Source organism: Phyllobates terribilis, unplaced genomic scaffold (assembly GCF_046119375.1).
Source record: "Phyllobates terribilis strain yellow unplaced genomic scaffold, ASM4611937v1 Scaffold_1__5_contigs__length_1240528914, whole genome shotgun sequence".
In the NCBI taxonomy this organism is placed as follows: domain Eukaryota; kingdom Metazoa; phylum Chordata; class Amphibia; order Anura; family Dendrobatidae; genus Phyllobates; species Phyllobates terribilis.
The window spans coordinates 661,818,441-661,843,278 of NW_027362761.1; positions in this window are offsets into that span (position 1 = coordinate 661,818,441).

Here is a 24,838-nt window from a genome sequence, read left to right on the forward strand (position 1 = left end):
ACTCTTCCAAGCGACGAGATACTGCAAACTCCCTCTATACCGTCTAGAATTTAGGATGCGGGAAATTTCATATTCCCCGTCCTCCACCACCGGAGGAACAGTGGCAGAGGCGTCACAATCAGACACATCAGCTTTTTTCAACAGAGAAACATGAAACACCGGGTTAATCTTCCAGGACGTAGGAACCTCCAACCTAACAGCAGATTGGTTAACTATCTGAAGCACCTTAAAGGGCCCTACGAACTTGGGACCCAATTTTTTAGAAGGAATCCTCAATCGCAGATTCTTAGAGGACAACCAAACCATGTCACCAACAGCAAACAAAACCTCTTGCCGTTTCCTATCAAAGTACCTCTTAGATTTTTTGTTAGCCTCCTGAAGATTACCACGCACATCCGTCCAAACTCTCTCCAAATCACCGGAAAAACTCTCCTCCTCAGGCACAGCCAAAACCAATTTGGAAAATGACCCAAAAGACGGATGTCTCCCAGAACAACAAAAAAAAGGCGAACACCCAGCAGAAGAGGATGTATGGTTGTTAAGAGCAAATTCAGCAAGTGGCAGAAACTCAGACCACCCCTCTTGATTGTCTGTCACAAAACAACGCAAGAACTGCTCAACATCCTGGTTCTTCCTTTCTGTCTGGCCATTAGACTCGGGATGATATCCAGATGAAAACGACAAATGAACTTCCAGCCTGTCACAAAAGGCACGCCAAAAACGAGCCACGAACTGAGGTCCCCTATCAGAAACAATGTCAGTAGGAACACCATGTAGTCTGACAATTTCCTTGATAAAGGCCTTAGCGAGTGTCTTAGCGCAAGGCAGTTTGATGAAGGGAACCAAGTGACACATCTTGCTAAAACGGTCCCCGACCACCCAGATGACCGTGAAACCTTCAGAGGGGGGAAGGTCAGTAATAAAGTCCATAGCCAGATGTGTCCAAGGTGCACTAGGAACCTCCAGAGGGCAAAGCAACCCCGCAGCAGGAGCATGCGAAGACTTGGATCTAGCACACACAGTACATTGGCGCACCCACTTAATGACTTCCTTCTGCCATCCAGGCCACCAAAAACTGCGACCCACAAGTCTCTTGGTCTCAGAAATTCCTGGATGACCTGCCAACCGAGACTCATGACACTCAACAAACAAATCTCTCCTAAAGGTCCTAGGCACAAACAACCTCCCATGGGGAGTGTTAGATGGGGCATTCTCCTGAACTTTAAGAATCTCATCCTCCAAAACGGAGTCCAAAGCAGCAATCACAACACCTTCTTGTAAAATGCTCTCCTCTTCCTCCTCAACACCGACCATGGGAGAAAAGCTGCGAGACAAAGCATCCGCTTTAACATTCTTGGTACCCGGGATGTAAGTAACGGAAAAATTAAACCGCGAGAAAAAAAGTGCCCACCTAGCCTGACGGGCATTCAAGCGCTTGGCAGCATCAAGATAGATCAGATTTTTATGATCAGTGAAAACCTGAATGGGAAATTCAGCACCTTCCAAGAGGTGACGCCAGTGTTCAAATGCGAGTTTAATCGCCAGCAATTCCCGATTACCAATATCGTAATTAAGTTCATTTTCAGAAAAATTTTTTGAAAAAAAGGCACAGGGATGTACTCCATCCTTGTTTTCCTGAGACAACACCGCACCGACCCCCACCGAAGAAGCATCAACCTCAACCAAAAACGGCTTAGTCACATCAGGCTGCATAAGGATGGGAGCAGAGGTGAACCTCTCCTTTAGAAACACAAAAGCTTCAATGGCCTCAGAAGTCCACTGAACCGCATTAGCACCTTTCCTGGTGAGATCGGTCAGCGGTTTGACAATAATAGAAAAATGTTTTATGAATTTTCTGTAATAATTGGCGAAACCCAAAAACCTCTGTATCGATTTCAAACCAATAGGCCTAGGCCATTCCTGCACAGCTTGAACTTTAACCGGGTCCATCTCAAAACCTTCACTGGAGATAATGTAGCCCAAAAAACTAATTCTCTGTACAGCGAACTCACATTTCTCCAGCTTAGCAAAAAGCGAATTGTCCATTAATAACTGTAATACCTCACGTACGCTCCGCCAATGAGACTCCAGATCAGGCGAATAAATCAGAATGTCATCCAAATACACAACCACATTTTTGCCGATTAAAGGTCTAAGGATGTCATTAATAAGATTCTGAAAAAATGCTGGAGCATTGGTAAGACCAAAAGGCATAACCAGATTCTCAAAATGACCCACAGGAGTGTTAAAAGCAGTCTTCCATTCATCACCCTCCTTCATGCGCAACAAATTGTATGCCCCCCGGAGATCAATTTTAGAGAACCACTTGGCCCCCACTAACTGGTTAAATAAATCAGGAATCAATGGCAGTGGGTAAGGATTGCGTACAGTAATTTTATTAATCTCACGAAAGTCCAGACAAGGACGTAAACCGCCATCTTTTTTTTTTACAAAAAAAAATCCAACAGCCACAGGAGACTTGGAAGGCCTAATGTGACCGGCGGCCAAGCTTGTCTGTATGTATTCCTCCAAAGCCTTTCTCTCAGGAATAGTAAGATTAAATAAACGACTTTTAGGAAGAGTCGCTCCAGGGACAAATTCAATGGTACAATCATAGTCTCTATGGGGAGGCAAAATTTGTGACTCCTCCTCAGAAAAAACTCTCCAAAAATCCTGAATAGGTACAGGCAATTCCCCTTTATCCACAGCAGCAATACGTCCGTTACAACACTTGTCATAACACTTAGGGCTCCAGGACTTAATTTCATTGGTAGACCAATCCAGTACAGGATTGTGCAATTTTAACCAGGGTAACCCTAATATTACTGGAGAAGGCAAATTATCCAATACCACCAAATCCAAATTTTCTTGGTGAATACCATTAATAGTGAGGGGAAATTCACAGACCTTATGAGTAACACTCTTCAAGGGAGAGCCATCAACAGAAACCACAGCAATAGGGGATGACAAAGTTTTAGGTTCTAATCTAAGTTTTTCCAAGAATCCCCCATCAATCACATTCAGAGTAGAACCACAATCCACAAATACCCGAAATTCAATTAATTCATCCTGAGCAGCAGTAGTGGCAGATAGGAATACTCCCTTAGAATTTAAACAGGCAATACGGGCATAACTGACCATTTTTTTTTCTTTCTTCAAACGAAGCACACAGTTCTTAATAAAATGACCAGAATTTCCGCAATAGAAGCACAAGCCTTCAGAAAGCCTGCGATCTTTTTCCTGAGAGCGGGGTGCCATCGCCCCAATCTCCATCGGCTCTCCATTGTCAGCACAGACCCTCTCAAGACTCGGAGCTGACATAGCAGAGGATTTGCTCTCATTAACCCTTGCACGCAGTCTCCTGTCCACCCGTATAGCTAATTGCATTGCCTCCTGCAAGTTTCCAGGTGTGGGATAAGCAATCAGTAAATCCTTAACCCTTTCACCTAGCCCTGCAAGAAACAAGCTTTTCAAAGCTGAATCGTTCCACCCCACCTGGGCAGACCACCGACGGAAGTGAGAACAATATTTTTCCACATTACCTGATCCCTGCCTCAAACGTCTCAATTCAGACTCAGCAGATGAGACACGATCAGGATCATCATACAACAAACCCAAAGCAGAAAAAAAACTATCCACTGATCTAAAGCACGGATCACTAGGTTGGAGAGAGAAGGCCCATCCCTGAGGATCTTTGCGCAAAAGTGACATTATGAACCCTATGCGCTGTGATTCATCACCAGAGGATCCGGGTCTCAAACGAAAATACAATAAACAAGCATTTTTAAAAGAAAAAAAATCTTGTTGTTCGCCAAAAAATAAATCAGGCAGACGTACCTTTGGTTCCACAAAATGTGCTCCAGATCAGCTACTCACGTGTTGTTGGAGCTTGGCCACCTCCAGAGAGAGTCCCTGCAAGCGTTGAGCCAAATCTTGAACCGAGACCATGATGGAAAACTGGAGGTCTTTCCTTAGAGAAATTTTTTTTTTTTTCTTTTAGGGCTGGACTTACTGTTATGATCTGCTACAGGGACTAAGCAAAGACAGGAGAACTGTCCCTACAATAGTACTAAACTAGATCCCTACGATGTAACGGGGAACCTGATCCTGCGATCAGACCCGCTAAAGTCCTCGGCTAGTCTGAACGAAGACCTATAGATGAGAGGGAGGGATCCCTACAAGAACTAGGGACTGGGATAAGTTTGGACACCTCCTAGCAGAAATAGTAGCAGTGAAAGACAAACACACAACAAAAAGCATAGAGGTCAGAAGACCTAGCAAAACTAACAGAGAACGGCAACAGAGCACCAAGCTAGCTCAAGAGTAGTAAATACAATGAAGTCCAGCAAGACCAGGAGGGCGGAGCCGGATTAAATAGGCAAAAATGGTCATGTGACCAGCAAACTAAAAAAAACCTAACAGGAGAGTTCTAACACCTTGGAAGAGACGAGCAGGTCGCAGTAGCTTAACAAGACGGTTTAAATGCCCCTTGGAAGAGACATGCAGGTCGCAGTAGCTTAACAAGACGGTTTAAATGCCCCTTGGAAGAGACGTGCAGGTCGCAGTAGCTTAACAAGACTGTTGAGATGCCCCTTGGAAAAGTGGTGGAGGTTACAGTAGCTTAACAAGACGGTTTAAATGCCCCTTGGAAAAGTGGTGGAGGTTACAGTAGCTTAACAAGAAGGTTTAAATGGCCCTTGGAAAAGACGTGCAAGTCGCAGTAGCTTAAAAAGACGGTTTAAATGCGCCTTGGAAGAGACGTGCAGGTCGCAGTAGCTTAACAAGATGGTTTAAATGCCCCTTGGAAGAGACGAGCAGGTTGCAGTAGCTTAACAAGACGGTTTAAATGCCCCTTGGAAGAGACGTGCAGGTCGCAGTAGCTTAACAAGACGGTTTAAATCCCCCTTGGAAGAGACGTGCAGGTCGCAGTAGCTTAACAAGAGGGTTTAAATGTCCCTTGGAATAGGCTTGCAGGTCGCAGTAGCTTACCAAGACGGTTTAAATGCCCCTTGGAAGAGACGTGCAGGTCGCAGTAGCTTAACAAGACGGTTTAAATGCCCCTTGGAAAAGTGGTGGAGGTAACAGTAGCTTAACAAGACGGTTTAAATGCCCCTTGGAAGAGACGTGCAGGTCGCAGTAGCTTAACAAGACAGTTTAAATGCCCCTTGGAAGAGACGTGCAAGTCGCAGTTGCTTAAAAAGACGGTTTAAATGCGCCTTGGAAGAGACGTGCAGGTCGCAGAAGCTTAACAAGACGGTTTAAATCCCCCTTGTAAGAGACGTGCAGGTTGCAGTAGCTTAACAAGAGGGTATAAATGCCCCTTGGAAGAGGCTTGCAGGTCGCAGTAGCTTAACAAGAGGGTTTAAATGTCCCTTGGAAGAGACGTGCAAGTCGCAGTAGCTTAACAAGACAGTTTAAATGCCCCTTGGAAGAGACGTGCAAGTCGCAGTAGCATAACAAGACGGTTTAAATGCCCCTTGGAAGAGCGGTGGAGGTCGCAGTAGCTTAACAAGACAGTTTAAATGCCAATTGGAAGAGACGAGCAGGTCGCAGTAGCTTAACAAGACGGTTTAAATGCCCCTTGGAAGAGATGTGCAGGTCACAGTAGCTTAATAAGACAGTTTAAATGCCCCTTGGAAGAGATGTGGAGGTCGCAGTAGCTTAACAAGACAGTTTAAATGCCCCTTGTAAGAGACGTGCAGGTCGCAGTAGCTTAACAAGAGCGTTTAAATGCCCCTTTCAAGAGACGTGCAGGTCGCAGGAGCTCAACAAGAGATTTAAATGCCCCTTGGAAGAGACGTGCAGGTCGCAGTAGCTTAACAAGATGGTTTAAATGCCCCTTGGAAGAGCGGTGAAGATCACAGTAGCTTAACAAGATGGTTTAAATGCCCCTTGGAAGAGACATGCAGGTCTCAGTAGCTTAACAAGACGGTTTAAATGCCCGTTGGAAGAGACGTGCAGGTCGCAGTAGCTTAACAAGACTGTTGAGATGCCCCTTGGAAAAGTGGTGGAGGTTACATTAGCTTAACAAAACGGTTTAAATGCCCCTTGGAAAAGACGTGCAAGTCGCAGTAGCTTAAAAAGACGGTTTAAATGCGCCTTGGAAGAGACGTGCAGGTCGCAGTAGCTTAACAAGACGGTTTAAATGCCCCTTGGAAGAGACGAGCAGGTCGCAGTAGCTTAACAAGACGGTTTAAATGCCCCTTGGAAGAGACGTGCAGGTCGCAGTAGCTTAACAAGACGGTTTAAATCCCCCTTGGAAGAGACGTGCGGGTCGCAGTAGCTTAACGAGACGGTTTAAATGCCCCTTGGAAAAGTGGTGGAGGTTACAGTAGCTTAACAAGACGGTTTAAATGCCCCTTGCAAGAGACGTGCAGGTCGAAGTAGCTTAACAAGACAGTTTAAATCCCCCTTGGAAGAGACGTGCAGGTCGCAGTAGCTTAACAAGAGTGTTTAAATGCCCCTTGGAATAGTCTTGCAGGTCGCATTAGCTTACCAAGATGGTTTAAATGCCCCTTGGAAGAGACGCGCAGGTCGCAGTAGCTTAACAACACGGTTTAAATGCCCCTTGGAAGAGCGGTGGAGGTCGCAGTAGCTTAACAAGACAGTTTAAATGCCCCTTGGAAGAGACGTGCAGGTCGCAGTAGCTTAATAAGATGGTTTAAATGCCACTTGGAAGAAATGTGCAGGTCGCAGTAGCTTAATAAGATGGTTTAAATGCCCCTTGGAAGAGAGGTGGAGGTCGCAGTAGCTTAACAAGACGGTTTAAATCCCCCTTGGAAGAGACATGCAGGTCGCAGTAGCATAACAAGACGGTTTAAATGCCCCTTGGAAGAGCGGTGGAGGTCGCAGTAGCTTAACAAGACAGTTTAAATGCCAATTGGAAGAGACGAGCAGGTCGCAGTAGCTTAACAAGACGGTTTAAATGCCCCTTGGAAGAGATGTGCAGGTCGCAGTAGCTTAATAAGACGGTTTAAATGCCCCTTGGAAGAGATGTGGAGGTCGCAGTAGCTTAACAAGACAGTTTAAATGCCCCTTGTAAGAGACGTGCAGGTCGCAGTAGCTTAACAAGAGCGTTTAAATGCCCCTTTCAAGAGACGTGCAGGTCGCAGGAGCTCAACAAGAGATTTAAATGCCCCTTCGAAGAGACGTGCAGGTCGCAGTAGCTTAACAAGATGGTTTAAATGACCCTTGGAAGAGCGGTGAAGATCACAGTAGCTTAACAAGATGGTTTAAATGCCCCTTGGAAGAGACATGCAGGTCTCAGTAGCTTAACAAGACGGTTTAAATGCCCGTTGGAAGAGACGTGCAGGTCGCAGTAGCTTAACAAGACTGTTGAGATGCCCCTTGGAAAAGTGGTGGAGGTTACATTAGCTTAACAGAACGGTATAAATGCCCCTTGGAAGAGACGTGCAAGTCACAGTAGCTTAAAAAGACGGTTTAAATGCGCCTTGGAAGAGACGTGCAGGTCGCAGTAGCTTAACAAGACGGTTTAAATGCCCCTTGGAAGAGACGAGCAGGTCGCAGTAGCTTAACAAGACGGTTTAAATGCCCCTTGGAAGAGACGTGCAGGTCGCAGTAGCTTAACAAGAGTGTTTAAATGCCCCTTGGAAGAGACGTGCATGTCGCATTAGCTTATCAAGACGGTTTAAATACCCCTTGGAAGAGACGAACAGGTCGCAGTAGCTTAACAAGACGGTTTAAATGCCCCTTGGAAGAGATGTGCAGGTCGCAGTAGCTTAAAAAGACGGTTTAAATGCCCCTTGGAAGAGACGTGCAGGTCGCAGTAGCTTAACAAGACGGTATAAATGCCCCTTGGAAGAGACGAGCAGGTCGCAGTAGCTTAACAAGACGGTTTAAATGCCCCTTGGAAGAGACGTGCAGGTCGCAGAAGCTTAACAAGACGGTTTAAATCCCCCTTGTAAGAGACGTGCAGGTCGCAGTAGCTAAACAAGAGTGTTTAAATGCCCCTTGGAATAGGCTTGCAGGTCGCAGTAGCTTACCAAGACGGTTTAAATGCCCCTTGGAAGAGACGTGCAGGTCGCAGTAGCTTAACAAGACAGTTTAAATGCCCCTTGGAAGAGCGGTGGAGGTCGGAGTAGCTTAGCAAGACAGTTTAAATGCCCCTTGGAAGAGACGTGCAGGTCGCAGTAGCTTAACAAGACGGTTTAAATGCCCCTTGGAAGAGATGTGCAGGTCGCAGTAGCTTAATAAGACTGTTTAAATGCCCCTTGGAAGAGAGGTGGAGGTCGCAGTAGCTTAACAAGACAGTTTAAATGCCCCTTGGAAGAGACGTGCAGGTCGCAGTAGCTTAACAAGAGGGTTTAAATGCCCCTTTCTAGAGACGTGCAGGTCGCAGGAGCTTAACAAGAGGGTTTAAATGCCCCTTGGAAGAAACGTGCAGGTCGCAGTAGCTTAACAAGATGGTTTAAATGCCCCTTGGAAGAGCGGTGAAGGTCGCAGTAGCTTAACAAGACGGTTTAAATGCCCCTTGGAAGAGACATGCAGGTCGCAGTACCTTAACAAGACGGTTTAAATGCCCCTTGGAAGAGACGTGCAGGTCGCAGTAGCTTAACAAGACTGTTGAGATGCCCCTTTGAAAAGTGGTGGAGGTTACAGTAGCTTAACAAGACGGTTTAAATGCCCCTTGGAAAAGTGGTGGAGGTTGCAGTAGCTTAACAAGAAGGTTTAAATGGCCCTTGGAAGAGACGTGCAAGTCGCAGTAGCTTAGAAAGACGGTTTAAATGCGCCTTGGAAGAGATGTGCAGGTCACAGTAGCTTAACAAGACGGTTTAAATGCCCCTTGGAAGAGACGAGCAGGTCGCAGTAGCTTAACAAGACGGTTTAAATGCCCCTTGGAAGAGACGTGCAGGTCGCAGTAGCTTAACAAGATGGTTTAAATCCCCCTTGGAAGAGACGTGCAGGTCGCAGTAGCTTAACAAGAGGGTTTAAATGCCCCTTTCAAGAGACGTTCAGGTCGCAGGAGCTTAACAAGAGGGTTTGAATGCCCTTTGGAAGAGACGTGCAGGTCGCAGTAGCTTAACAAGATGGTTTAAATGCCCCTTCGAAGAGCGGTGAAGGTCGCAGTAGCTTAACAAGATGGTTTAATTGCCCCTTGGAAGAGACGTGCAGGTTGCAGTAGCTTAACAAGACGGTTTAAATGCCCCTTGGAAAAGTGGTGGAGGTTACAGTAGCTTAACAAGACGGTTTAAATGCCCCTAGGAAGAGACGTGCAAGTCGCAGTAGCTTAAAAAGACGGTTTAAATGCGCCTTGGAAGAGACGTGCAGGTCGCAGTAGGTTAACAAGACGGTTTAAATGCCCCTTGGAAGAGACGAGCAGGTCGCAGTAGCTTAACAAGACGGTTTAAATGCCCCTTGGAAGAGACGTGCAGGTCGCATTAGCTTAACAAGACGGTTTAAATCCCCCTTGGAAGAGACGTGCAGGTCGCAGTAGCTTAACAAGAGGGTTTAAATGTCCCGTGGAATAAGCTTGCAGGTCACAGTAGCTTACCAAGATGGTTTAAATGCCCCTTGGAAGAGACGTGCAGGTCGCAGTAGCTTAAAAAGACGGTTTAAATGCCCCTTGGAAGAGACGTGCAGGTCGCAGTAGCTTAACAAGACGGTTTAAATGCCCCTTCGAAAAGTGGTGGAGGTTACAGTAGCTTAACAAGACGATTTAAATGCCCATTAGAAGAGACGTGCAAGGGGCAGTTGCTTAAAAAGACGGTTTAAATGCGCCTTGGAAGAGACGTGCAGGTCGCAGTAGCTTAACAAGACGGTTTAAATGCTCCTTGGAAGAGACGTGCAGGTCGCAGAAGCTTAACAAGACGGTTTAAATCCGCCTTGTAAGAGACGTGCAAGTCGCAGTAGCTTAACAAGAGTGTTTAAATGCCCCTTGGAAGAGACGTGCAGGTCGCAGTAGCTTACCAAGACGGTTTAAATGCCCATTGGAGGAGACGTGCAGGTCGCAGTTGCTTAAAAAGACGGTTTAAATGCCCCTTGGAAGAGACGTGCAGGTCGCAGTAGCTTAACAAGACGGTTTAAATGCCCCTTCGAAAAGTGGTGGAGGTTACAGTAGCTTAACAAGACGATTTAAATGCCCATTAGAAGAGACGTGCAAGGGGCAGTTGCTTAAAAAGACGGTTTAAATGCGCCTTGGAAGAGACGTGCAGGTCGCAGTAGCTTAACAAGACGGTTTAAATGCCCCTTGGAAGAGACGAGCAGGTCGCAGTAGCTTAACAAGACGGTTTAAATGCCCCTTGGAAGAGACGTGCAGGTCGCAGAAGCTTAACAAGACGGTTTAAATCCGCCTTGTAAGAGACGTTCAAGTCGCAGTAGCTTAACAAGAGTGTTTAAATGCCCCTTGGAAGAGACGTGCAGGTCGCAGTAGCTTACCAAGACGGTTTAAATGCCCATTGGAGGAGACGTGCAAGTCGCAGTTGCTTAAAAAGACGGTTTAAATGCCCCTTGGAAGAGACGAACAGGTCGCAGTAGCTTAACAAGATGGTTTAAATGCCCCTTGGAAGAGACGTGCAGGTCGAAGTAGCTTAACAAGACGGTTTAAATGCCCCTTGGAAGAAACGTGCAATTCGCAGTAGCTTAACAAGACGGTTTAAATGCCCCTTGGAAGAGATAAGCAGGTTGCAGTAGCTTAACAAGACCGTTTAAATGCCCCTTGGAAGAGACGTGCAGGTCGCAGTAGCTTAACAAGACGGTTTAAATGCCCCTTGTGTTATGATCTGCTACAGGGACTAAGTAAAGACAGGAGAACTGTCCCTACAATAGAACTAAACTAGATCCCTACGATGTAACGGGGAACCTGATCCTGCGATCAGACCCGCTAAAGTCCTCGGCTAGTCTGAACGAAGACCTATAGATGTGAGGGAGGGATCCCTACAAGAACTAGGGACTGGGATAAGTTTGGACACCTCCTAGCAGAAATAGTAGCAGTCAAAGACAAACACACAACAAAAAGCATAGAGGTCAGAAGACCTAGCAAAACTAACAGAGAACGGCAACAGAGCACCAAGCTAGCTCAAGAGTAGTAAATACAATGAAGTCCAGCAAGACCAGGAGGGCGGAGCCGGATTAAATAGGCAAAAATGGTCATGTGACCAGCAAACTAAAAAAAAACTAACAGGAGAGTTCTAACAGTGCCCCCTCTTCTAAGAGGATCCTCCGGATCCCCTAGGCCCAGGCTTACCAGGAAACCTCCTGTGAAACGCTCTGACAAGTCTGGAAGCAGAAACATCATCCGCCCTCACCCATGAGTTATCCTCAGGTCCGAAACTCTTCCAAGCGACGAGATACTGCAAACTCCCTCTATACCGTCTAGAATTTAGGATGCGGGAAATTTCATATTCCCCGTCCTCCACCACCGGAGGAACAGTGGCAGAGGCGTCACCATCAGACACATCAGCTTTTTTCAACAAAGAAACATGAAACACCGGGTTAATCTTCCAGGACGTAGGAACCTCCAACCTAACAGCAGATTGGTTAACTATCTGAAGCACCTTAAAGGGCCCTACGAACTTGGGACCCAATTTTTTAGAAGGAATCCTCAATCGCAGATTCTTAGAGGACAACCAAACCATGTCACCAACAGCAAACAAAACCTCTTGCCGTTTCCTATCAAAGTACCTCTTAGATTTTTTGTTAGCCTCCTGAAGATTACCACGCACATCCGTCCAAACTCTCTCCAAATCACCGGAAAAACTCTCCTCCTCAGGCACAGCCGAAACCAATTTGGAAAATGACCCAAAAGACGGATGTCTCCCAGAACAACAAAAAAAAGGCGAACACCCAGCAGAAGAGGATGTATGGTTGTTAAGAGCAAATTCAGCAAGTGGCAGAAACTCAGACCACCCCTCTTGATTGTCTGTCACAAAACAACGCAAGAACTGCTCAACATCCTGGTTCTTCCTTTCTGTCTGGCCATTAGACTCGGGATGATATCCAGATGAAAACGACAAATGAACTTCCAACCTGTCACAAAAGGCACGCCAAAAACGAGCCACGAACTGAGGTCCCCTATCAGAAACAATGTCAGTAGGAACACCATGTAGTCTGACAATTTCCTTGATAAAGGCCTTAGCGAGTGTCTTAGCGCAAGGCAGTTTGATGAAGGGAACCAAGTGACACATCTTGCTAAAACGGTCCCCGACCACCCAGATGACCGTGAAACCTTCAGAGGGGGGAAGGTCAGTAATAAAGTCCATAGCCAGATGTGTCCAAGGTGCACTAGGAACCTCCAGAGGGCAAAGCAACCCCGCAGCAGGAGCATGCGAAGACTTGGATCTAGCACACACAGTACATTGGCGCACCCACTTAATGACTTCCTTCTGCCATCCAGGCCACCAAAAACTGCGACCCACAAGTCTCTTGGTCTCAGAAATTCCTGGATGACCTGCCAACCGAGACTCATGACACTCAACAAACAAATCTCTCCTAAAGGTCCTAGGCACAAACAACCTCCCATGGGGAGTGTTAGATGGGGCATTCTCCTGAGCTTTAAGAATCTCATCCTCCAAAACGGAGTCCAAAGCAGCAATCACAACACCTTCTTGTAAAATGCTCTCCTCTTCCTCCTCAACACCGACCATGGGAGAAAAGCTGCGAGACAAAGCATCCGCTTTAACATTCTTGGTACCCGGGATGTAAGTAACGGAAAAATTAAACCGCGAGAAAAAAAGTGCCCACCTAGCCTGACGGGCATTCAAGCGCTTGGCAGCATCAAGATAGATCAGATTTTTATGATCAGTGAAAACCTGAATGGGAAATTCAGCACCTTCCAAGAGGTGACGCCAGTGTTCAAATGCGAGTTTAATCGCCAGCAATTCCCGATTACCAATATCGTAATTAAGTTCATTTTCAGAAAAATTTTTTGAAAAAAAGGCACAGGGATGTACTCCATCCTTGTTTTCCTGAGACAACACCGCACCGACCCCCACCGAAGAAGCATCAACCTCAACCAAAAACGGCTTAGTCACATCAGGCTGCATAAGGATGGGAGCAGAGGTGAACCTCTCCTTTAGAAACACAAAAGCTTCAATGGCCTCAGAAGTCCACTGAACCGCATTAGCACCTTTCCTGGTGAGATCGGTCAGCGGTTTGACAATAATAGAAAAATGTTTTATGAATTTTCTGTAATAATTGGCGAAACCCAAAAACCTCTGTATCGATTTCAAACCAATAGGCCTAGGCCATTCCTGCACAGCTTGAACTTTAACCGGGTCCATCTCAAAACCTTCACTGGAGATAATGTAGCCCAAAAAACTAATTCTCTGTACAGCGAACTCACATTTCTCCAGCTTAGCAAAAAGCGAATTGTCCATTAATAACTGTAATACCTCACGTACGCTCCGCCAATGAGACTTCAGATCAGGCGAATAAATCAGAATGTCATCCAAATACACAACCACATTTTTGCCGATTAAAGGTCTAAGGATGTCATTAATAAGATTCTGAAAAAATGCTGGAGCATTGGTAAGACCAAAAGGCATAACCAGATTCTCAAAATGACCCACAGGAGTGTTAAAAGCAGTCTTCCATTCATCACCCTCCTTCATGCGCAACAAATTGTATGCCCCCCGGAGATCAATTTTAGAGAACCACTTGGCCCCCACTAACTGGTTAAATAAATCAGGAATCAATGGCAGTGGGTAAGGATTGCGTACAGTAATTTTATTAATCTCACGAAAGTCCAGACAAGGACGTAAACCGCCATCTTTTTTTTTTACAAAAAAAAATCCAACAGCCACAGGAGACTTGGAAGGCCTAATGTGACCGGCGGCCAAGCTTGTCTGTATGTATTCCTCCAAAGCGTTTCTCTCAGGAATAGTAAGATTAAATAAACGACTTTTAGGAAGAGTCGCTCCAGGGACAAATTCAATGGTACAATCATAGTCTCTATGGGGAGGCAAAATTTGTGACTCCTCCTCAGAAAAAACTCTCCAAAAATCCTGAATAGGTACAGGCAATTCCCCTTTATCCACAGCAGCAATACGTCCGTTACAACACTTGTCATAACACTTAGGGCTCCAGGACTTAATTTCATTGGTAGACCAATCCAGTACAGGATTGTGCAATTTTAACCAGGGTAACCCCAATATTACTGGAGAAGGCAAATTATCCAATACCACCAAATCCAAATTTTCTTGGTGAATACCATTAATAGTGAGGGGAAATTCACAGACCTTATGAGTAACACTCTTCAAGGGAGAGCCATCAACAGAAACCACAGCAATAGGGGATGACAAAGTTTTAGGTTCTAATCTAAGTTTTTCCAAGAATCCCCCATCAATCACATTCAGAGTAGAACCACAATCCACAAATACCCGAAATTCAATTAATTCATCCTGAGCAGCAGTAGTGGCAGATAGGAATACTCCCTTAGAATTTAAACAGGCAATACGGGCATAACTGACCATTTTTTTTTCTTTCTTCAAACGAAGCACACAGTTCTTAATAAAATGACCAGAATTTCCGCAATAGAAGCACAAGCCTTCAGAAAGCCTGCGATCTTTTTCCTGAGAGCGGGGTGCCATCGCCCCAATCTCCATCGGCTCTCCATTGTCAGCACAGACCCTCTCAAGACTCGGAGCTGACATAGCAGAGGATTTGCTCTCATTAACCCTTGCACGCAGTCTCCTGTCCACCCGTATAGCTAATTGCATTGCCTCCTGCAAGTTTCCAGGTGTGGGATAAGCAATCAGTAAATCCTTAACCCTTTCACCTAGCCCTGCAAGAAACAAGCTTTTCAAAGCTGAATCGTTCCACCCCACCTGGGCAGACCACCGACGGAAGTGAGAACAATATTTTTCCACATTACCTGATCCCTGCCTCAAACGTCTCAATTCAGACTCAGCAGATGAGACACGATCAGGATCATCATACAACAAACCCAAAGCAGAAAAAAAACTATCCACTGATCTAAAGCACGGATCACTAGGTTGGAGAGAGAAGGCCCATCCCTGAGGATCTTTGCGCAAAAGTGACATTATGAACCCTATGCGCTGTGATTCATCACCAGAGGATCCGGGTCTCAAACGAAAATACAATAAACAAGCATTTTTAAAAGAAAAAAAATCTTGTTGTTCGCCAAAAAATAAATCAGGCAGACGTACCTTTGGTTCCACAAAATGTGCTCCAGATCAGCTACTCACGTGTTGTTGGAGCTTGGCCACCTCCAGAGAGAGTCCCTGCAAGCGTTGAGCCAAATCTTGAACCGAGACCATGATGGAAAACTGGAGGTCTTTCCTTAGAGAAATTTTTTTTTTTTTCTTTTAGGGCTGGACTTACTGTTATGATCTGCTACAGGGACTAAGCAAAGACAGGAGAACTGTCCCTACAATAGTACTAAACTAGATCCCTACGATGTAACGGGGAACCTGATCCTGCGATCAGACCCGCTAAAGTCCTCGGCTAGTCTGAACGAAGACCTATAGATGAGAGGGAGGGATCCCTACAAGAACTAGGGACTGGGATAAGTTTGGACACCTCCTAGCAGAAATAGTAGCAGTGAAAGACAAACACACAACAAAAAGCATAGAGGTCAGAAGACCTAGCAAAACTAACAGAGAACGGCAACAGAGCACCAAGCTAGCTCAAGAGTAGTAAATACAATGAAGTCCAGCAAGACCAGGAGGGCGGAGCCGGATTAAATAGGCAAAAATGGTCATGTGACCAGCAAACTAAAAAAAACCTAACAGGAGAGTTCTAACACCTTAGAAGAGACGAGCAGGTCGCAGTAGCTTAACAAGACGGTTTAAATGCCCCTTGGAAGAGACATGCAGGTCGCAGTAGCTTAACAAGACGGTTTAAATGCCCCTTGGAAGAGACGTGCAGGTCGCAGTAGCTTAACAAGACTGTTGAGATGCCCCTTGGAAAAGTGGTGGAGGTTACAGTAGCTTAACAAGACGGTTTAAATGCCCCTTGGAAAAGTGGTGGAGGTTACAGTAGCTTAACAACAAGGTTTAAATGGCCCTTGGAAGAGACGTGCAAGTCGCAGTAGCTTAAAAAGACGGTTTAAATGCGCCTTGGAAGAGACGTGCAGGTCGCAGTAGCTTAACAAGATGGTTTAAATGCCCCTTGGAAGAGACGAGCAGGTTGCAGTAGCTTAACAAGACGGTTTAAATGCCCCTTGGAAGAGACGTGCAGGTCGCAGTAGCTTAACAAGACGGTTTAAATCCCCCTTGGAAGAGACGTGCAGGTCGCAGTAGCTTAACAAGAGGGTTTAAATGTCCCTTGGAATAGGCTTGCAGGTCGCAGTAGCTTACCAAGACGGTTTAAATGCCCCTTGGAAGAGACGTGCAGGTCGCAGTAGCTTAACAAGACGGTTTAAATGCCCCTTGGAAAAGTGGTGGAGGTAACAGTAGCTTAACAAGACGGTTTAAATGCCCCTTGGAAGAGACGTGCAGGTCGCAGTAGCTTAACAAGACAGTTTAAATGCCCCTTGGAAGAGACGTGCAAGTCGCAGTTGCTTAAAAAGACGGTTTAAATGCGCCTTGGAAGAGACGTGCAGGTCGCAGAAGCTTAACAAGACGGTTTAAATCCCCCTTGTAAGAGACGTGCAGGTTGCAGTAGCTTAACAAGAGGGTATAAATGCCCCTTGGAAGAGGCTTGCAGGTCGCAGTAGCTTAACAAGAGGGTTTAAATGTCCCTTGGAAGAGACGTGCAAGTCGCAGTAGCTTAACAAGACAGTTTAAATGCCCCTTGGAAGAGACGTGCAAGTCGCAGTAGCATAACAAGATGGTTTAAATGCCCCTTGGAAGAGCGGTGGAGGTCGCAGTAGCTTAACAAGACAGTTTAAATGCCAATTGGAAGAGACGAGCAGGTCGCAGTAGCTTAACAAGACGGTTTAAATGCCCCTTGGAAGAGATGTGCAGGTCACAGTAGCTTAATAAGACGGTTTAAATGCCCCTTGGAAGAGATGTGGAGGTCGCAGTAGCTTAACAAAGCAGTTTAAATGCCCCTTGTAAGAGACGTGCAGGTCGCAGTAGCTTAACAAGAGCGTTTAAATGCCCCTTTCAAGAGACGTGCAGGTCGCAGGAGCTCAACAAGAGATTTAAATGCCCCTTGGAAGAGACGTGCAGGTCGCAGTAGCTTAACAAGATGGTTTAAATGCCCCTTGGAAGAGCGGTGAAGATCACAGTAGCTTAACAAGATGGTTTAAATGCCCCTTGGAAGAGACATGCAGGTCTCAGTAGCTTAACAAGACGGTTTAAATGCCCGTTGGAAGAGACGTGCAGGTCGCAGTAGCTTAACAAGACTGTTGAGATGCCCCTTGGAAAAGTGGTGGAGGTTACATTAGCTTAACAAAACGGTTTAAATGCCCCTTGGAAAAGACGTGCAAGTCGCAGTAGCTTAAAAAGACGGTTTAAATGCGCCTTGGAAGAGACGTGCAGGTCGCAGTAGCTTAACAAGACGGTTTAAATGCCCCTTGGAAGAGACGAGCAGGTCGCAGTAGCTTAACAAGACGGTTTAAATGCCCCTTGGAAGAGACGTGCAGGTCGCAGTAGCTTAACAAGACGGTTTAAATCCCCCTTGGAAGAGACGTGCGGGTCGCAGTAGCTTAACGAGACGGTTTAAATGCCCCTTGGAAAAGTGGTGGAGGTTACAGTAGCTTAACAAGACGGTTTAAATGCCCCTTGCAAGAGACGTGCAGGTCGAAGTAGCTTAACAAGACAGTTTAAATCCCCCTTGGAAGAGACGTGCAGGTCGCAGTAGCTTAACAAGAGTGTTTAAATGCCCCTTAGAATAGTCTTGCAGGTCGCATTAGCTTACCAAGATGGTTTAAATGCCCCTTGGAAGAGACGCGCAGGTCGCAGTAGCTTAACAACACGGTTTAAATGCCCCTTGGAAGAGCGGTGGAGGTCGCAGTAGCTTAACAAGACAGTTTAAATGCCCCTTGGAAGAGACGTGCAGGTCGCAGTAGCTTAATAAGATGGTTTAAATGCCACTTGGAAGAAATGTGCAGGTCGCAGTAGCTTAATAAGACGGTTTAAATGCCCCTTGGAAGAGAAGTGGAGGTCGCAGTAGCTTAACAAGACGATTTAAATCCCCCTTGGAAGAGACATGCAGGTCGCAGTAGCATAACAAGACGGTTTAAATGCCCCTTGGAAGAGCGGTGGAGGTCGCAGTAGCTTAACAAGACAGTTTAAATGCCAATTGGAAGAGACGAGCAGGTCGCAGTAGCTTAACAAGACGGTTTAAATGCCCCTTGGAAGAGATGTGCAGGTCGCAGTAGCTTAATAAGACGGTTTAAATGCCCCTTGGAAGAGATGTGGAGGTCGCAGTAGCTTAACAAGACAGTTTAAATGCCCCTTGTAAGAGACGTGCAGGTCGCAGTAGCTTAACAAGAGCGTTTAAATGCCCCTTTCAAGAGACGTGCAGGTCGCAGGAGCTCAACAAGAGATTTAAATGCCCCTTGGAAGAGACGTGCAGGTCGCAGTAGCTTAACAAGATGGTTTAAATGACCCTTGGAAGAGCGGTGAAGATCACAGTAGCTTAACAAGATGGTTTAAATGCCCCTTGGAAGAGACATGCAGGTCTCAGTAGCTTAACAAGACGGTTTAAATGCCCGTTGGAAGAGACGTGCAGGTCGCAGTAGCTTAACAAGACTGTTGAGATGCCCCTTGGAAAAGTGGTGGAGGTTACATTAGCTTAACAGAACGGTATAAATGCCCCTTGGAAGAGACGTGCAAGTCGCAGTAGCTTAAAAAGACGGTTTAAATGCGCCTTGGAAGAGACGTGCAGGTCGCAGTAGCTTAACAAGACGGTTTAAATGCCCCTTGGAAGAGACGAGCAGGTCGCAGTAGCTTAACAAGACGGTTTAAATGCCCCTTGGAAGAGACGTGCAGGTCGCAGTAGCTTAACAAGACGGTTTAAATCCCCCTTGGAAGAGACTTGCGGGTCGCAGTAGCTTAACGAGACGGTTTAAATGCCCCTTGGAAAAGTGGTGGAGGTTACAGTAGCTTAACAAGACGGTTTAAATGCCCCTTGCAAGAGACGTGCAGGTCAAAGTAGCTTAACAAGACAGTTTAAATCCCCCTTGGAAGAGACGTGCAGGTCGCAGTAGCTTAACAAGAGTGTTTAAATGCCCCTTGGAATAGTCTTGCAGGTCGCATTAGCTTACCAAGATGGTTTAAATGCCCCTTGGAAGAGACGTGCAGGTCGCAGTAGCTTAACAACACGGTTTAAAGGCCCCTTGGAAGAGCGGTGGAGGTCGCAGTAGCTTAACAAGACAGTTTAAATGCCCCTTGGAAGAGACGTGCAGGTCGCAGTAGCTTAATAAGATGGTTTAAATGCCACTTGGAAGAAATGTGCAGGTCGCAGTAGCTTAATAAGACGGTTTAAATGACCCTTGGAAGAGAGGTGGAGGTCGCAGTAGCTTAACAAGACGGTTTAAATCCCCCTTGGAAGAGACATGCAGGTCGCAGTAGCTTAACAAAATGGTTTAAATGCCCCTTGGAATAGGCTTGCAGGTCGCAGTAGCTTAACAAGACTGTTTAAATCCCCCTTGTAAGAGACGGGCAGGTCGCAGTAGCTAAACAAGAGTGTTTAAATGCCCCTTGGAATAGGCTTGCAGGTCGCAGTAGCTTACCAAGACGGTTTAAATGCCCCTTGGAAGAGACGTGCAGGTCGCAGTAGCTTAACAAGACGGTTTAAATGCCCCTTGGAAAAGCGGTGGAGGTCGCAGTAGCTTAACAAGACAGTTTAAATGCTCCTTGGAAGAGACGTGCAGGTGACAGTAGCTTAATAAGACTGTTTAAATGCCCCTTGGAAGAGATGTGCAGGTCGCAGTAGCTTAATAAGACGGTTTAAATGCCCCTTGGAAGAGAGGTGGAGGTCGGCTTAGCTTAACAAGACAGTTTAAATGCCCCTTGGAAGAGACGTGCAGGTCGCAGTAGCTTAACAAGACGGTTTAAATGCCCCTTGGAGAGACATGCAGGTCGCTGTAGCTTAACAAGACAGTTTAAATGCCCCTTCGAAAAGTGGTGGAGGTTACAGTAGCTTAACAAGACGGATTAAATGCCCCTTGGAAGAGACGTGCAAGTCGCAGTAGCTTAAAAAGAAGGTTTAAATGCGCCTGGGAAGAGACGTGCAGGTCGCAGTAGCTTAACAAGACGGTTTAAATGCCCCTTGGAAGAGACGAGCAGGTCGCAGTAGCTTAACAAGACGGTTTAAATGCCCCTTGGAAGAGATGTGCAGGTCGCAGTAGCTTAACAGGATGGTTTAAATCCCCCTTGGAAGAGACGTGCACGTCGCAGTAGCTTAACAAGAGGGTTTAAATGCCCCTTGGCATAGGCTTGCAGGTCGCAGTAGCTTACCAAGACGGTTTAAATGCCCCTTGGAAGAGACATTCAGGTCACAGTAGCTTAACAAGATGGTTTAAATGCCCCTTGGAAGACACGTGCAGGTCGCAGTAGCTTAACAAGACGGTTTAAATGCCCCTTGGAAGAGACGAGCAGGTCGCAGTAGCTTAACAAGACGGTTTAAATGCCCCTTGGAAGAGACGTGCAGGTCGCAGAAGCTTAACAAGACGGTTTAAATCCCCCTTGTAAGAGACGTGCAGGTCGCAGTAGCTTAACAAGAGTGTTTAAATGCCCCTTGGAATAGGCTTGCAGGTCGCAGTAGCTTACCAAGACGGTTTAAATGCCCCTTGGAAAGACGTGCAGGTCGCAGTAGCTTAACAAGACAGTTTAAATGCCCCTTGGAAGAGACATGCAGGTCGCAGTAGCTTAACAAAATGGTTTAAATGCCCCTTGGAAGAGATGTACAGGTCGCAGTAGCTTAATAAGACGGTTTAAATGCCCCTTCGAAGAGAGGTGGAGGTCGCAGTAGCTTAACAAGACAGTTTAAATGCCCCTTGGAAGAGACGTGCAGGTCGCAGTAGCTTAACAAGAGGATTTAAATGCACCTTTGAAGAGACATGCAGGTCGCAGGAGCTTAACAAGAGGGTTTAAATGCCCCTTGGAAGAGACATGCAGGTCGCAGCAGCTTAACAAGATGGTTTAAATGCCCCTTGGAAGAGCGGTGAAGGTCACAGTAGCTTAACAAGATGGTTTAAATGCCCCTTGGCAGAGACATGCAGGTCGCAGTAGCTTAACAAGACGGTTTAAATGCCCCTTGGAAGAGACGTGCAGGTCGCAGTAGCTTAACAAGACTGTTGAGATGCCCCTTGGAAAAGTGGTGGAGGTTACAGTAGCTTAACAAGACGGTTTAAATGCCCCTAGGAAGAGACGTGGAAGTCGCAGTAGCTTAAAAAGACGGTTTAAATGCGCCTTGGAAGAGACGTGCAGGTCGCAGTAGCTTAACAAGACGGTTTAAATGCCCCTTGGAAGAGACGTGCAGGTCGCAGTAGCTTAACAAGACGGTTTAAATCCCCCTTGGAAGAGACGTGCAGGTCGCAGTAGCTTAACAAGAGGGTTTAAATGTCCCGTGGAATAAGCTTGCAGGTCACAGTAGCTTACCAAGATGGTTTAAATGCCCCTTGGAAGAGACGTGCAGGTCGCAGTAGCTTAAAAAGACGGTTTAAATGCCCCTTGGAAGAGACTTGCAGGTCGCAGTAGCTTAACAAGATGGTTTAAATGCCCCTTCGAAAAGTGGTGGAGGTTACAGTAGCTTAACAAGACGGTTTAAATGCCCATTGGAAGAGACGTGCAAGTCGCAGTTAGTGTTGAGCTAACCCCGTAGTGTTCGAGTTCGGTTCGTCGAACACCTTCGAACACCGTTAAAACCAATGGCAGGCAAACAAAAACACATAGAAACACATAGAAAACACCTTCAAAGGTGTCCAAAAGCTGACAAACTGCTCAGAAGACACAACTAACACATGGAAAAGTGACAAGTACATATAGTCATGCGAAAAGAAAAGAGGTGGAGGAGTAAAAGGAGGGGGAGACACAGATATAGGCATGTCATGCCCTTCTAAAATCCAAAAAGTGAGAAGCCGACACGTTCAGTCCGCTCCTGCCCGTGCCACCTCCGTGTCGCCGGGTTTGTGCCAGAGCCGCGGTGAACCCTGGCGGCCAGCCCCCCTCTCCCAATACTGGTGCCTGTCCGCTGGTGGGTCGAGCGAGCCCCCCTGTGGTGGAGGCAGCTCTAAGCTTTTTAATTTAAATTGTCTCTCTAATTTGAATGAATACACTTTAAATCCATTTACAAGGATCTATTGGAGGGCAAGTCTCATGCCTGCAGCCGCGTAATTCCAGCTCCAGTAGCGTCCACTAAAGCTGCTGCAGTTAAAAAGCTTTTATAAGGATCGAGCTCGGCTGTCCACCGCAAGGCATCCTACTGCCAGTCCCAGCCCCTATGCTTTGGGGTGCCTCCTGATGCTCTTTACTGAGTATCCCGTGGTCCCGAAGCATTTCCTTTGAAAAAATTAAGTGTCCAAACTACAGGTGGTGTAGCTTGCTTAACAGCCGGGATAATCCGCTGACTAGCAGACACTGCTACTAGGCACAAAGTATTTCCTGGGCTAGATGCAGTTAAAAATTTGTAATTAGATACTCTCGTTGGATGCTGAGAAAGCATTCCATAGAGTCTCCTGGCACTCCATATATGATTCTCTTAAAAAGCTTGGGGTAGGGGTCTAGGGGACCCTTTTATAGCCAAAATCACGGCCCTGTATCACAATACGTCACCTAGGCTGAAGATAAATGGAACTGTAGCACCCTGAGGGCTCGGTTGCTACAGAGGTATTGCACCTCACCCAGAGGTGTGATATCTCACTCTCAGGTAAGGATGGAGTGTGGATCAGGACCCGATACCTGCATGCATTACACCACATTGCTGTGGGGCAGGGCGACCAATATGCCTCTGAGATGGGCACGACAGTCCCTGTACTTGGCTGGAGTGGGGGGAGGGAACACTGAGGAAGGGGAACCCTGTAGTGCAGGAGCAGGGAGGAAGCAGTTCCTGGGTGCATTGAGAAGGGAGTATAAAAGGTGGGCACCATCTTAGTTCAGTGCAGAGAAGTCTGAGCAGAAGTGGCAGGGAGCAGGGGCTCTGCATGAGCTCTGCTCCGGAGGCGGGCCTAGTAACAGAGGCCCAGGCCTGGAAGAGGGAGAAGGAAGGAAGAGGAGCAGAGAAGGCTCCAGGAACGAGGAATGAAGGGATCCCAGGGGAGGGGTCAGGCCAAAGGGGGAGACCGGTCCCCGAAACTAGTGGAGGCAGGAAACGACCCTCAGCTAGAAACCGGAGGCTGTGACATTTTATGTGGCGCAGCCCCTCGCTACACCCGCTAGGAAGGCACCACATAGGGTCAGGGAAACTGGCGCCAAGTTTACCAAGAGGAGGCCCGAGGCAGCCGGACAGAAGGGTTGGTAAGAAAGGCCAGACAAAGGACACACAAAGGGGGTCCTGTGAAGCGCTCCAAAGTTATCTGGGAGTTGTCTGAGCCCCTCACCTGGTGAGCACAGTACGACGTGGGCAGCCGTTACCTGCAGACGTAGTCTGGATAATAAGAACTGTGAGTAAAGTCCCTGGACTGCATCACTGACTCCGTGTCATTACTGCTGCTGCCCTGCACCATCACCCCCATCCTCCGCATACACTGCCCTGAGGCTATACTCCTCCCGTGGGGAGTTATGCTACGCTCTGCTGCACCCACAACACCAGCCTCAGCGGTCTGCCCTGCAGCGGCGGTTCACTCTGACCACAATCCACGGGTGGCGTAGTCGGACATTTAAACATCAAAACCACATAAATAGTTCCGCCACTGGTTTGACCACCCTGAGCCACGGAACCGGGTCGCCGCCACGAAGACTACAACCACCAGCATCCACCAAAAAGGGTCCGGCTCCGGGTGTCCCAAGGCCCAGGGGGTGCATCAGAACATTTTCATCACCTTTCACAATCACCAATGGGACAAGGCAGGGATGTCCTCTGTCCCCTCTCTTATACATCCTAGTGACGGAGCACCTGCTCTCATCAATTCGCCATAACCCCAATATTAGGTGGATTGAGGTGGGAGGCACCGAGTACAAGTGCTCTCTATTTGCTGATGATGTCCTAGTATATATCCCTCAATCACATATATCCATCCATGCTGTTATGGCTGAAATAGATCACTTTGTTACATGGTCAAATTTTAAAATCAATGCAGCGAAGTCTGAGGCCCTCGATGTCTCCCTCCCCAAATCCATATAGGATTCCATCCAGTCCAACTTTCCCTTTGCCTGGCCCTCACAGGGTATCAAATACTTAGGAATTCCTATTCATAGAGACCTCTCCCATCTATGTTATCTTAATTTTGGGCCCTTTATTGAACAACTCCATACAGACCACGGTTGGCAAGTTAGAACTGTAAGATTCACTACGTGAACCACTGGTGTTTTGTGGAAAAGCACATGTACACTGTGTTCCAAATTATTATGCAAAAAGTGTTTAGGAGTGATAAGGGAAGAATTTGTTTGTCAGTTAAACTCATTGATGGTGATGTGTGTCAGGGCTCTTTATATCACTGTAAGCAATTGCAGACACCTGTGCTAATTAGTTTGGCAGGTGTGTCCAATGAAAGGCAAGACTACTTAAGAAGGCTGTCTCACATTATTAAGCAGCCTACATTTTCTGCCAAAATGGGAAAGAAAAAGGATGTGTCGGCTGCTGAGAAGCAACAAATTGTGGAGTGTTTAGGTCAAGGCATGACTACAATCAACATTGTGCGATGATCAGGATGAAGTGTCTTGGCAATCAAGAAGTATGTAGCTGATTCACAGTACACACGTGTGTGTGCTGATAAGGGCAAATTGAGGACTCTTTCCTACAGGCAATTACATCAGGTTAAAAGAGCAGCAGCAAAAAAGCCTTGTCATAGCAGCAGACAAGTTTTTGA